The 13,152-nt window shown below is 43.6% G+C and overlaps 1 pseudogene; it reads right to left on the bottom strand.

Moving 5' to 3' along the window:
• Nucleotides 1-6,279: 6,279 nt before the first annotated feature.
• LOC109706193 overlaps nt 6,280-13,152 on the bottom strand; it is a 19,339-nt pseudogene continuing 12,466 nt past the window's right edge.

Here is a 13,152-nt window from a genome sequence, read left to right as displayed (position 1 = left end):
CGTCGGGGCTGACGGTGGACCTAGATTCCTATATCTTGTATCAGATTGTGCTGAGGGCATATAAGCCTTGGTTGTTAGACCAGTTTGATCTATTTGAATGACTATAGCCTATGTGAGCCTGATTGAGCTCGATAGAGACACACTTGCATACTCGGTTGGGTCGCTCCCACGAGTGCCGCTCCGGAGTGAGGATTTTCTTGCGTTGACGTCGTAGCAGTCCCGTTTGGGCAGTTTTCTTGGACCGGCCACCCCGTGGGTGGTGTGCAGTATAGTTTGAGCGCAGGCTAGACTGGCCAGTTAGCGGTCCCTTGATATTGGGTCAGTTGTGGCTGATTTTTAGTTAAAGATGCATGTACATGTCTACAGAATGCATGGTTTGGATAGCGACAGTTTAGTGGCACTTAGCTGTAGAGTTTCTTCCAGCTTATTTACTATTCTTTACCTATTCGTTTCATACTTGTATTGTAGATTTAGTGGGTAGGCCGTTGGGGTCGATGACGGTACTCACTGAGGACTACTCTGTTTTACAGTAGTTCTCACACCTATTGTTGCCACATTTTTGTAGAGCCTTCTGTTGCTGCTGCTGCCGTTTCTGATCGAGGTAAGGGAGTCGCAAGCTAGATCCCTATCTTTCCCGGTCTTTTTGCTAGAGAAGTCCCCCCCGCCTGAGATAGTTTTTGGGATGTCGCCATGTACGTACAGTTGTATTTTGTTTTACTCTTTGGGAGGTGGTTGTATTTTGGAACTTGTATGTACAGTGGGCCTTTATATATATATATATATATATATATATATATATATATATATATATATATATATATATGTTTCAGTTTTAGCAGCTCTGTACTTCTGTTGTATCTATTATCTGTTTTTTCCAGATACTGTTATCGCTTCATATAAACGAGAAATCCCTATATATACGGCGGGTCTGTTGGCGAGCATGGGGAACGTGATAATCCGGGGCGTGACACAAATACAGAGAATTTTTGAAACAAATAGACAAAGCCTCCCTTATATTTGCACTGCGTAGCACAAAGTACAATTTAACAACCAGAGCTCCACTCACACACACAACAATAAGATGTACAAGGATCATCATATCACTTCAAATAGTTAGCCATCCTTAGTAATATCCATTCCACATTCATTTACATATATCCTATTAGTTAAAAGTGCCTCCTACCCGAAGGCTTCACTTGAAACTCTAGTTTTCCGAAAGTCCACGAAACGCCGAAAGGTGACTTGAAAACTGTTTTTCACATGAAAACCTTTGTTTTGAAAATACTATCACGAGGGGTAGAAAACCTTAAATAGAAATTCGAGTCCAAAACCACATGTGTTCAAAAACCACGAATGATCAAAACCATGATTATCTAAAATACACAAATACATTATCCAAAAAATCCGCAAGTAAAAAAACCATCAACTGAACCACCATGTATTATCTAGTAATAGGTGTAGGGGTGAACTATACTACCTCATGTATACAATAAGCGTCAAACAGAATAGATACCGCAAGGTCAGGATTTCTATCTCATGCTATTTAGTATCGTCCTCATGCACCATCCCCACCCTCATCGCTCAGGCTACTTGAAAAATACTGGGGGTAAGAACATGTAAACAAGTCTCCCCCTCCCAGTGGGTACCGCAAGCTGACGAAGGCGAGCTGTACACACCCGTACGTAGAAGGAAGAGATAAACAGCAGTAGTAACAAGTATATCGGGCGTGAAAACAATGAATAACAACCACCGATAATCCTCAAAGGGACTACTACTATAAAGTGAAATAGTAAGGCAACGACTGACTATAATCAATAGTCATTGTCACGCCCCGCGACCGCCCGCCTATTTGGCCGGGTCGCGGCGCCGCTAACAGACCGCCGAACAGACAGAGTTTCCTCTGTACGTCCTAGGCGTCGCAATCAATACAATATACGAAGTTCCAACCAGGAACATGCTTCAACAAACAGATTGCATAATGAAGTATCAAAAACATAACACATCCTATGTTATTATAACAATTCATTCTCAAGTTCTACATAATACATTTTGTTTACATTGAACTTCCAAAATACAATCCGATTATTACAAGTTTGTTTCTTTCTTATACTCTGAGCTAGACCACCACTAGGTACTGCTACCTCTGGTCTCTGGGGTAGGGCATTATCTATGGAGCTACGCCCTTGCCTCGCGTTGCCGCGCCGCTCACGTGCGAACCTGAAACACCCCAAAACAAAGTGGGGTGAGAACCAACTCCATGGTTTTCAGTGGGTACGGCCATCCAAGGAAAAAGCTCGACCAATAGGTCCGAGGAAGCACTGCAACATGTTAGTTCAATAATGTACAACAGATATATATTCAAATTGAAATATATGCCATGCCTCACAATATGCGATATGTAAATCATGCAACTATAGTAGATCAAATGATTATACATTTACTTGGCTAATCTTAGCTCATAACATTCAACTCTAAGGTTTCTATTACCTTAGGATCACACTCTAGTCCACTGGCTTCTAAGGTCTCTATTACCTTAGCTCTAGCCTCTATCACTAGCTTATAAGAGTTCTGCTACCCTATCGAAGCTATCCATCTGACTCGTCCTCTAGTCAATCATACGCAGATATTTCGCGCACTGGCTGCTCAACAGCCTATCGCTCTCCGTGACTTAGCCTCTTAGCGGCGAAATCGTCGCACATGCTGAACCCGACTCAAGTCCCTTAACATAGCCATTCTGGCGGCGAACACGTTGCACTTACCCAGCGAGGACTCAAGTCATGACCTATCCATCTGCGGCGAACTAATCGCACCTCATCCAACAATGGTTTCGGTCACAACTCAGCCACTTGGCGGCACCCGTATCGTACTTACCCAGCAATGGTTTCAGTAAATCTCGGCGGTCTGATCAACAATCGGCTTAACCATCCGGCGGTGAAATCGTCGCACACGCCACGTCAATGGTTCAAGTCTCGGGTGGTGAGCTCCAAGTGCTCGCCCCCAATCCTCCCTCGGTATCAACCTCGGCGACGAAATCGTCGCACACGCCCTAGCCTTGATACTGGGGTCATCACAAGTCATGGGATTCCGGAATCCACTTCCACAGGTCGAGGGCCCATAACCAACCCTATGCTGTCGACCTAGAACATCCTAGTGGCTAATACCACTATACTCGCAACCTAGGTTCAATACCACTCTAGGTTCCAGGTCTCAGTCACATAACCTAGGTAAAACCGCTAGGTTCTATCTCGTCTCTGCCTAGATGTCAACTTCTAGGTTCACTTGTTCGACCTATATTCTTTAATACTAGGTTAAGTGCCACTCGATCTACCTTACATCCTAGTTGTCCAATCGAGTACCATAAAGTCCTCTTGTCAATCAACTCTACTTATTCTAGAGTGATCATCTAGTCCACATGCATATCTACCTAGCACATTCTCACAATGCTAATCATGCATTCTTTAACTTATCTAGCATTATTTATATGCATCTACTTAGCATTTTACCACATGCATAATCATTATCATGCACCATTTAGCATTGTCTACATGCATCAACATGAAATCGTATGTTTCTTAGACATAAAGGGCGACCTAGTCGCTTCGGTAAGCACAACCCACCTTGGCTAGCTTTCCGATTGCTCGTCGACACATGCAATCAGCCTCCCGCGGTACTCAACACCCGGTTTGGCCCGATCTCGCAGTTGCGTTCCAACCACACGCCGCTTTGCAGTTCCGAGAATTAAAGGTCTTCGCTTTGTCGCTACGGTGCTCGGGACCCAATCTCGCGATTTATGGACGTCGTCTCGGCCCTCCAGGCGGAAACGAAGCTCCGAACGTTCGTTTCTTCAATAACTTCACATGGGCTTGACGAATCGCTGAACCGACTTCGCCATCGCGTTTCGTTACCTATCGATTAGATTTACAGAGGGTCAAATAAGATCAAATCCTCACAAATACAAAATTTCCATTTTGGATGCCCTAGATGCCATTACTACCAAATCCCCCAAATCCCTTCACAATTTGGGTATAATCCATCTAGATAGCATGCTAGGGTTCCTCTAAATCCAATTCTAGAGATCAAAAACCCATCTCTAAGGATCTACCATGAGAGAGCTTTGAAGCTTACCTCTCCAAGAAGCTCCAACCAAGGAGGAGATGAAGAAGATGAGGAAGATCTCCTTCCTAGCCTTCTTCTCCCTCTTCTTCTCTTTTTTTTCTTCTTCTCTCTTTTCTTTCTTCCTTTCCTTTTCCTCTTCTCCACGTACAGAGAGAAAGAGGGAGGCTGAGAGAGAGTGAGTGAGTAAGAGAAAGAGAGAAGAAATCCTTCTCTTAAGCCCTCTATTGTAACAATATGCTGATAAGTCCCTCAACTTTCCACTCTGTGCACAGCCCTCACTGGGCAATTCTCGTGCGGAGGGACCGGTCTCTCCCTGCCTGGGACCGGTCCTCGAGGACCTTCCCATTTCCACGCGTTCGGGAACCGGTCCCTCTGGCCCAGGGACCGGTTACATCATAGGCCCGCAACCAACACCCGATGGGACCGGTCTCTCCCTGCTAGGGACCGGTCCCCGAGAGCAAATCTGCCAAGTGCAAGTTTTTGCATCATTTGCTCTCGCGGACTCCATTCCAATGCACTTTTTGAGTTTTGGACATCTCTAGTTTCTCCGAAGCCTGCCCACTCGATAATTAGTCGATCCTGGACGAAGTCCAACTCTCAGATTTCGAGAATTCACTTCGTTACAGTCATACTAGTGCAATAGCATGATAACTAAACTGGAAACAATCGCAATAATAGTATGAATAATCGCTACTACAAAGGAGATAGAGAAATAACTATGCGTCAACTGCAACTGATAGCACAAGTATACCCAATCCAGAATCCGCCGTATCGGTCTAAAGACCTCAAGTAAGTGCCACGTCGCTCTAAATGGCATAAAACCCTAGCACAAGCTCCTGGGCTCACGGGTTAGTAATCCCAACCACTTTTTCGAAAAAGAACACTCTCCTGCGGTGGATAAGACCGCCGGTGTTCGTGAAATGATGTCGAGCTATGGCGATCAATGCGAATATGATTAATAGCCAACCGTCAGTGAATAGCCGACAATCTTCACCCCTCAGGGCACATCGACCAATAGGTCATAGAACTGTAAGAGAACATGAGCACCGACAACTCAGGTCAACTAGGATGGAATAACTCAACATTCTCTCAAGTGTATGCAAGTACCGACTACTTAGGTCAACTAGAAAGTACAGGGTCATCAATAACATGAGTATAGGAGTATCGACCAATCAAACCATCTAGCATGTACCCACGAGAACCGACCACACAGGTCAACCAAAAAGTACAAGGTCATCGACAACATGGGTGTAGAAGCACCGACCACTCAAGTCATCTAGGATGTACATGATCATGCATAAATAATGCTACCGCTCTACTTCTAGGTCGTGACATACAAAAGTAAGAGTACAACTAAGTAGAGCATATGTATATAACGAAGTCATATGGTGTCAAACTCGAATAGGCTAGATACATGCAAGAAGTAACAAGTAAGAGTGAAGGGAACATCACTGAGTGTGCACCACATTACCGACTTCGGATTGAAGTACCAACCTGTGTTGCAGCTGCACCTAGCTCTCGCGGTGTGCAAAGCCATTGACGGGACCTACGACAAGCCTACCGAGTCAGAAAGCAAACCTACTGACTCAAAAGATATTGCTCACAGGCCCAAAACCACCTGCAGAAACGTTTTCCTGAAACCGATTCCCGAACTTGTCGGGAATCTCGAAAACGCACCGGGATGCCCCGAGACCCACGAAACACATCTAAATGCACTGACTCACATCGGGAGTCATTTTCTGTCCCAAAACACACTTATTTGGGTGTCCGGGTGGCAAACACAAGTCTCCAAGTCAACTCAGTCGTCGCTGATCGATTGCTCACTACCGGGCTTCCGGAAGTGTCCACTTTCGCACCGGAAGCCTCCGTCGCTCATCGGTCACCTTTGAACACACGAGGTGACTCTGGCAGCTAGCCAACAGGGCTAGGCGATGATTTTCGGGGTGACCGAGCAGCCAGAAACTCATCGTGAAGCGAAACTGCATTTTACTGGAGATTTTGCCGAAAAACAAATCGAAACCCCTCCGCCGCTCATTCATCGCCTCCGAACTTCGAAAGTGGCTGTAGCAATCAGGCTTGGCAGAAAGTGGCTGTAGCAATCAGGCTTCGAAAGTGGCTATATCAATAAGGCTTGGCGGGGTATCAAAGGCATCCAAATCGCTATCATGCGGAAACTGCAACATAAACCGCGTACGATCGGCGGGCGAATTTTCGCTGAACAACGCCGTGGGATCCCGCTTCCACTCCGTGACGGCTCCCGGACCTTTGACGATTAGTCGAGAGGTTGCTAACAGCGATTACATGCTGTCCGAGGCTGTGCGTGGGGTCCCCACTGCATACTATTTGCAATTGGCTCACTAAAGTCAATAAACACAATGCAATTAAAGCATAACACAAGAGTTTCGAGCTCGTTACCCTGATCTGCAGCGCAGCGAATCGATCCAACCAATCGATTTGACTTGTCTCGACGCAAGGATACTCGTGCTCGCTGTTTGGAGTGCAATCGACAACTAGAAGATTTCAAAACATCCAGAAAGTCATCCAACAAAGATGTACCCACAGCGACCAAGTCTCGCACGTGTACCGAAGCTTCTCAGATCGCAGCGAAGGTGAGCACGAGTCTCTACAAGACCCCAGGAGTGTCATGCTCAAGCTTCGGGTGCTCACTAGAGTCTCTACGGCCAGAAAAGAGAGCTCAGCCAAATCAGTCGCTGAAATTCCACCCTGGCAGCAACAGCTCGGGCTAGGGCATTGCAACGTCGGCGGCTGGCCGCACGGCGGGGGCAGCACCGGCCAAGGGAGGGTCGCCACACCCGGGGGGGGTAGCCGGTGGTCCTGGCCAGTGATGAAAGGCGGCAATGGTGTGGCACGGAGCAGCGCCACTAAAAATGGCCTGCGGCTTGGGCATCACAGTGCGACGGCTCGGGGTGGCGAGGGGCGATGCCAGTGGAATGCCTGGGACCTCCAGCGTTGTCCCGTGGCAGCGACGCACAGCGGTCGAGTACCTCCCTACGGCCGCACAAGCTATGTGGGGCTCCTCATTGGCCGCGGCTACAAACAGGGTTCAACGGCACCAGGGGAGCGACAGGGACGGCCGCCCAACATTCGATGGTGGTGCTGGCGGTTATCCAGGCCGGCGGCGGCCAGTTGTGAAAAGGCTTGGGCTCCCCCCCTTCACAACACACATAATGAAGAAAGAAAGAGAGAGAGGGGGAGGAAGATTAGATTTCTCCATCTATGGCGGCCAGCGGCATTGGTGACGACGGCAGGGCACTCCTCTTAGGTGGACAAAAGGAGAGGAGGAAGTGGATCTATGATTTTTTTTGGGTTCCCAAACCCCTAAATCACATAAAAACCTATCTAATCCAAAAATCAAAGGGATAATTGCACCAAGGTCCTCCAAAGCTCCGATTTCGCAAATTAGCCCCTCTCCAATATGATCCTCTCACAGAAAAGTCTGTGCCCGTAAATTTTTGCGCAAAACGGAGCACCAAAAACTTCTAAAAAGGAAAAACATCACGGAATAAAAGCCCTCTCAGTGATAAAACCCATTTTTCTCGAAAACCGTGTGTTAAACATAAAATTCGTCAGTGTCATTGGCTCCGGCATAGTCGGGCGATTGAAAATAAGCTATTGGATCACCTAGAACGGAGTCGAATTCGCGTTCGAAGCCCACCTCTCTCCTCGGCCATCGCCGAAAACACAAGTTACTATTCACTTTAAGTGAAAAGTAATAATCACGTAAAAACTTTATTTTAAATTATTTTTTGCTGAAATTTGACAGACAAACTTAAAATTAAAATACACAAGAGAACATTTGAAAAAATGTCAAATATATATAGAAAAAATCTCGGTCCTCACATGAAGATGCAAGTTTCTAGAAACTAAACAAAAGAACAAAAAGACGGCACATCAGGTTCCTTGCTTTCTAATTCTCAATTTTCTATTGCCTTTTCTTTTGACTACTTGACTTTCCTTCGTGGCAAAAGAAAATTGTATTCTTCTTTAACACTTATGTTTTGGTTAATCACTTGTAATGAAATGCTATTTGATCTTAATTTTTCAAATAAGAGAAGTTAGGTAAAACTCAGCAGTACCCTTACGTTGTTGAATGTCAAACTTAATTAGGTTTGATCACATTCTCAATGAAAATTTGATGTTTCTTTTTGTTTCAGTTCCCAAACGCAAATATACCAATCATGGCAAACAATCATTTGAAATTCTCCAGTCTTTTGCCATATTTTAGGTGATCTAAGCATACAAAGCAAGTTTTGTATAAGGACTAGTAATATGAAATAAAAACCAGTGAACAGGCACAAAATGCAAAATGCATTTTTGAGGTCATCACAAAACAAGTCGATCTACAAGGAAATCAATTAAATTATTCAAAAATTTGCATTCTAGAACTTGTTTATCCATCTTTATGAAGAAGCAAACTAAAAACTAACACAAGAACTTAAATCTCCTTAATTGGTTGTAGTTTTCTAGTGTACTACGATTGAAATTCAAAGATTTAATACCTATGAAGCAAGAAACTGTTGGTTTCTCCATGAATTTACATTGAGGAAGAGGAGATACATGTGACAGTACATACAAAGGTAGAGATGTCATGCAAAAAAAAAAATTTTTACACAAATTTCCCTTGAAGATTTGCTTATTCACACAAGAAAATTCTTGGAATTTATATTGAATCCTGAAAAATACTATAATTTTCTTCTACTAAACCATGTACAGCATGACCGACATAAACGTATCTAATAGTTTGTAGGATCGTGCTACAAAATGCTAAATCCATCGATAGATTAATCTCACTTTCTCTATCTACCTAGGTTCAATTTCAGTAACCGAAACATCATTTAGTGACGTAGGAACATAATTATTATTTGGTGATTGGTCTCCAGTACCTCCGTAGAGAATTCCACCGTGTCCAATGCAAAATGCAGGCCGACACGCAGTTTGATGTGAAACTGTTTCACTGTTTAGCATCACCACCACTGTCGAGATCACCGGTCTATCTGCTGGATCCTCCTGAACACATAAAAATCCGATGTGGATGTACTTCAATGCTTCATTTTGCGGGTAATTTCTTCCTACGGATGGATCCACTATCTCTAAAATTGTTCCATTGATCCAGTGTTCCCATATCTACATCAGTGCAATTTTAGTACATCAAAATCCATCCAATGTTCTATACAACAAAGAGAGAGAGAGAGAGAGAGAGAGAGAGCAATGTATATTTTGCGCCTATTGAGTTTCGGCTACTAGAGTAGATAGCTTCTCTATTATAGGAAGCAAAAGGTTGTAGTAACAAGAAGCTAAAATCTGTTTCAAGGTATGAAAAGCAGATACTACAATTTGAAGCTTCAAAATTTGTTGCAATAGGAAGTATTTGGGAGATTTAAACCAAAAATTACTTGACAGAAGTTCGTTGCGATGCAAAATTGTCTTTCATTATGAATCAACATTGTTGTTTGACCTAGGAAAAGCTTTATAGAAGTATTATTTTACTACAGCTGTTAAACAAAGCACTAAGAGCTTTTTCCAATAATATCCTATCAACTACTTTCTTCGCAAGTAGAAGCTTGGAGGTGCTGCTTTTGCAATTACCAAAAGCTCATTTCAGCTTTTCGGCCAATCAAAAGCTCCAGATCTTTTTAGTTTATCAAATGCCTAGCTTCCTCTTTTTAATATCAAGTAGAGAAGTATTTCTAGAGTTAGAAGCTAGGAGGTAAAAAGCACTTGAATCTAAATGGAGTTGCGCAATTGAAACACTCACATAGGTCAAGAGAACTTTATTCTGCTGAGAGTGGAGGGGGGCAGTGTTCTTCCTCCCGGTGATGATCTCCAACATTACAACACCAAAGCTAACTACATCTGACTTGACTGAGAAGTGACCATGCATAACATATTCTGGAGCCATATACCCACTGTTAAATGGCATTACGATGCTATTATCAATACATCCCATGACTATCAATGCGAGGAAATCAAAATGAACCGTAGAATAAGAAAGCAAGTACAATATAAATGAGTAAACATATAAGTTAATATATTCTTGAAATATTATTTACTTGAAACATATATTATCTGTGCAACATCTGAATTTTGTTTGTAAAAATATTGCCTCTCTTTTAAAACCTGTCCTAATACAAAACTGGCTTGTCCTATGAATTGGATTACTCCCAATTGTAAAATAAGAGTACCAATACAAGAAATTATACTTTACGCTAGCATATATGAAATTAGAGTAAAGGTAGAATACTTCTAGAAGTAAATGAGATTGTTTACTTTCAGGCCGTTTTCAGCAATCGAGTATCAAAATTGATGATCGACATCATTAAATACCAACTTAACTATTTGAACTTCGTAAACCATGAGTTTCACAATTTTATGGTATCAAATTTATCTTATATTAATCATTATAAGTTGTCAAATTTGTAACTATTTAGAATATAGGCAAATGATGTCAACAAATTATAAAATTTAAATTTTAGAAAGTTCAAATAGCCTTGACCATTTCTAATGTTGTGGGTTGTCGATTTAGATATCCCCTCTCCAAAAAAATGATGTAAAAGTGAATGACGCTTGTTGGGCCAATTCGGTGCGGACAGCTGGCAAGCCGGGACTACGACCATAATCCATGTCAAAATGGTGGACCGGGAGTATATAAAACGCGCCAGAAGATATGAGCCGCGTCTATTCAAAAAGCGTAGCAATCGCAAGCGGTTATAAGCAGTTCCAATCGGCCGAAGGTGGTCCTACAAATCAGGAGATAGTGGCCGATCGTGCAGTGATGATAACTGAACGCAAGGGCAACTTTATAAATAGGCATACGGCACCCTGAAAAAAGGGTCTTCGCCCCTGTGCACAAAAGACCACCTTTATTTTCCTGCATCTTTCTATTCTCGGATTTACCGCTTTCCCTAAGAGTAGTTCCTGTAATTTAGCATACACAGAGTCTGTCTACCCTACGGGCATCACTCCCCTGTTCTCATACTTGGAGTCTGGCTGCCCTACGGGCATCACTCCCCTATTCTTGTACTTTTTTCCATTTGCTATTCAATACAAAGTCATTTTCGGCTCTTCCCGCCGATCAGATCTCAAGTTGTTTAGCCATTCGGCTCATCTCTTAGTCTAATTCTGGGCTTCCCCTCTCCATTCGGCTCATCCTGCCGAAGCGAATTTACTGCAGAGGTCTTTGAACCCAGCTGATTCGATCCCTCATCGGCCGAATAGCTTGATCCGTCGTGGGCGCAAACTTCGAGGGTCATCATCCACGGCTGCTCATCATCCCGACGCTCTTCCCGAGGAGAATACTTGACCGGGTCAAGGGTCGGGACTTTCGGCCACCAACAATTTTTTGGCACGCCCAGTGGGACTCATTTTGAGGTAAATCCGCATTTTATATAAAACATGGCTGATGATAACGCCATGAATCTCTGTAATAGGGCCATTCCTAGAAATTCTGGGAGTGAACAGCCCAGCAATTCGGAGAATAACGTAGAGCGCCAAGCGGTTTTACCTGTTTAGGATGAAACTAGTGGTCAATCTGGCCAACAGGAGCCTAGTTTGACTCAAGCGCTTGGCCAAATGACTCGGGTCCTATAAACTTTGGACCAAAATAGTCACGCAAGTACCGTACGGCTGGATGCCGTTTTGGCCGCAATCACGGCCTCTAACGAGAACATAGCCCGAATAGGGCAATTGTTAGCTCGGAATGAACAGCCGATAGCAGGCCTACAAGCGCCTGTGATAACGCCAGTGTTACAGAATCCAGTAACACCAGTAGTTGGGCAGCCCTAATACCAGGGGGCATAGTATCAAGCAGCTTATAGACTGGCTGTTGATAACGCCGGTCAACAGCCGGAAGTGGCTTGGGGGTTACCTCCACCCCCTCCAGTTGCAGCCTACCAGCCCCAAAATGTAGGGGCTAGGGGGCAGGCGCCGAATGTACAAGGAGTTAATCCCTTAGTACAGAATTTCGATGTTCAACAACAACCGAACCCAGTACCAGCGCAAGAACCTTTGCAGGGAATCAATAATGAGATATACGCGCAAATAGAAGAAGCTATCCGGAATACTTTCGGAGTAGGCACAAGGCCGGTAATGCGGCCTATATTCATATCACCATATCCTGCTAATATAGATGTAGAACATCCATATCCGGCAAATTGGAAGATGCCGAAATTTGACAAATTTTTTGGCGATGAGACCGAAAATACGGTCGAACATGTCGCTCGATTTACAGCCCAATGCCGTGAAGCAGCGGCAGATCCTTTTTTAAAATTAAAGTTATTCAATACCTCACTGACCAAGGCTGCCTCCACTTGGTATACAAGTCTACCTGCTAATTCCGTCCGAGACTGGGACGAATTAGAGGGTAAATTTCATGAGCAATTTTATAGAACCGAGCCGGAGTTGTCGGTTGCAGATTTGGCTCAATTTAGACAGAAAACAGGAGAATCGGTTGATGAATATTTAAACCGATTCAAGACGGCTCGAAGCTGATGTTTTGTAAGAATGCCGGAATCAGAATTTGCCAAAATGGCATTCAACGGCATGCATTTTAAGATTAAAGATCACTTTGAAGATAAATTTTTTTCAAATTTTTTCGATTTGGGAGTTCGAGTTGCTCAATATGAGCAATTTCGAAAAGGGAATAATGAAGATCGGCCTAGATGGAGCCGAAATAAGGACTGGAACAAAGGAAATGAGAAGAATATTTCTTTCTTTGAGGAGTCCTCGGCTCATGAAGAGCCGAATTCATCTGAAGAGGCAGAAGATTAGGCTGATGAGGCCGAAATCTGTGCTGCCGAGATGGTAAGAAACAGTCAACCGTACAAATGTGCTTTGCTAAAACCTACAAAGTCAAGAGAAGCAAAAACACAAATATCAGCATTTAGTTATTCATTTGACATAGCAAAGACCGATCTTATTTTCGATCGGTTGTTAAAGGATGGACGAATTAAACTACAGGAAGGCCAAACCATACCTCCTGTAGAAGAATTAAAACGCAGAAGATATTGTAAGTGGCAC

This window comes from Ananas comosus, unplaced genomic scaffold (genome assembly GCF_001540865.1).
Source record: "Ananas comosus cultivar F153 unplaced genomic scaffold, ASM154086v1, whole genome shotgun sequence".
NCBI classification, from domain to species: domain Eukaryota; kingdom Viridiplantae; phylum Streptophyta; class Magnoliopsida; order Poales; family Bromeliaceae; genus Ananas; species Ananas comosus.
This window is presented reverse-complemented; position numbering and strand designations above follow the sequence as displayed.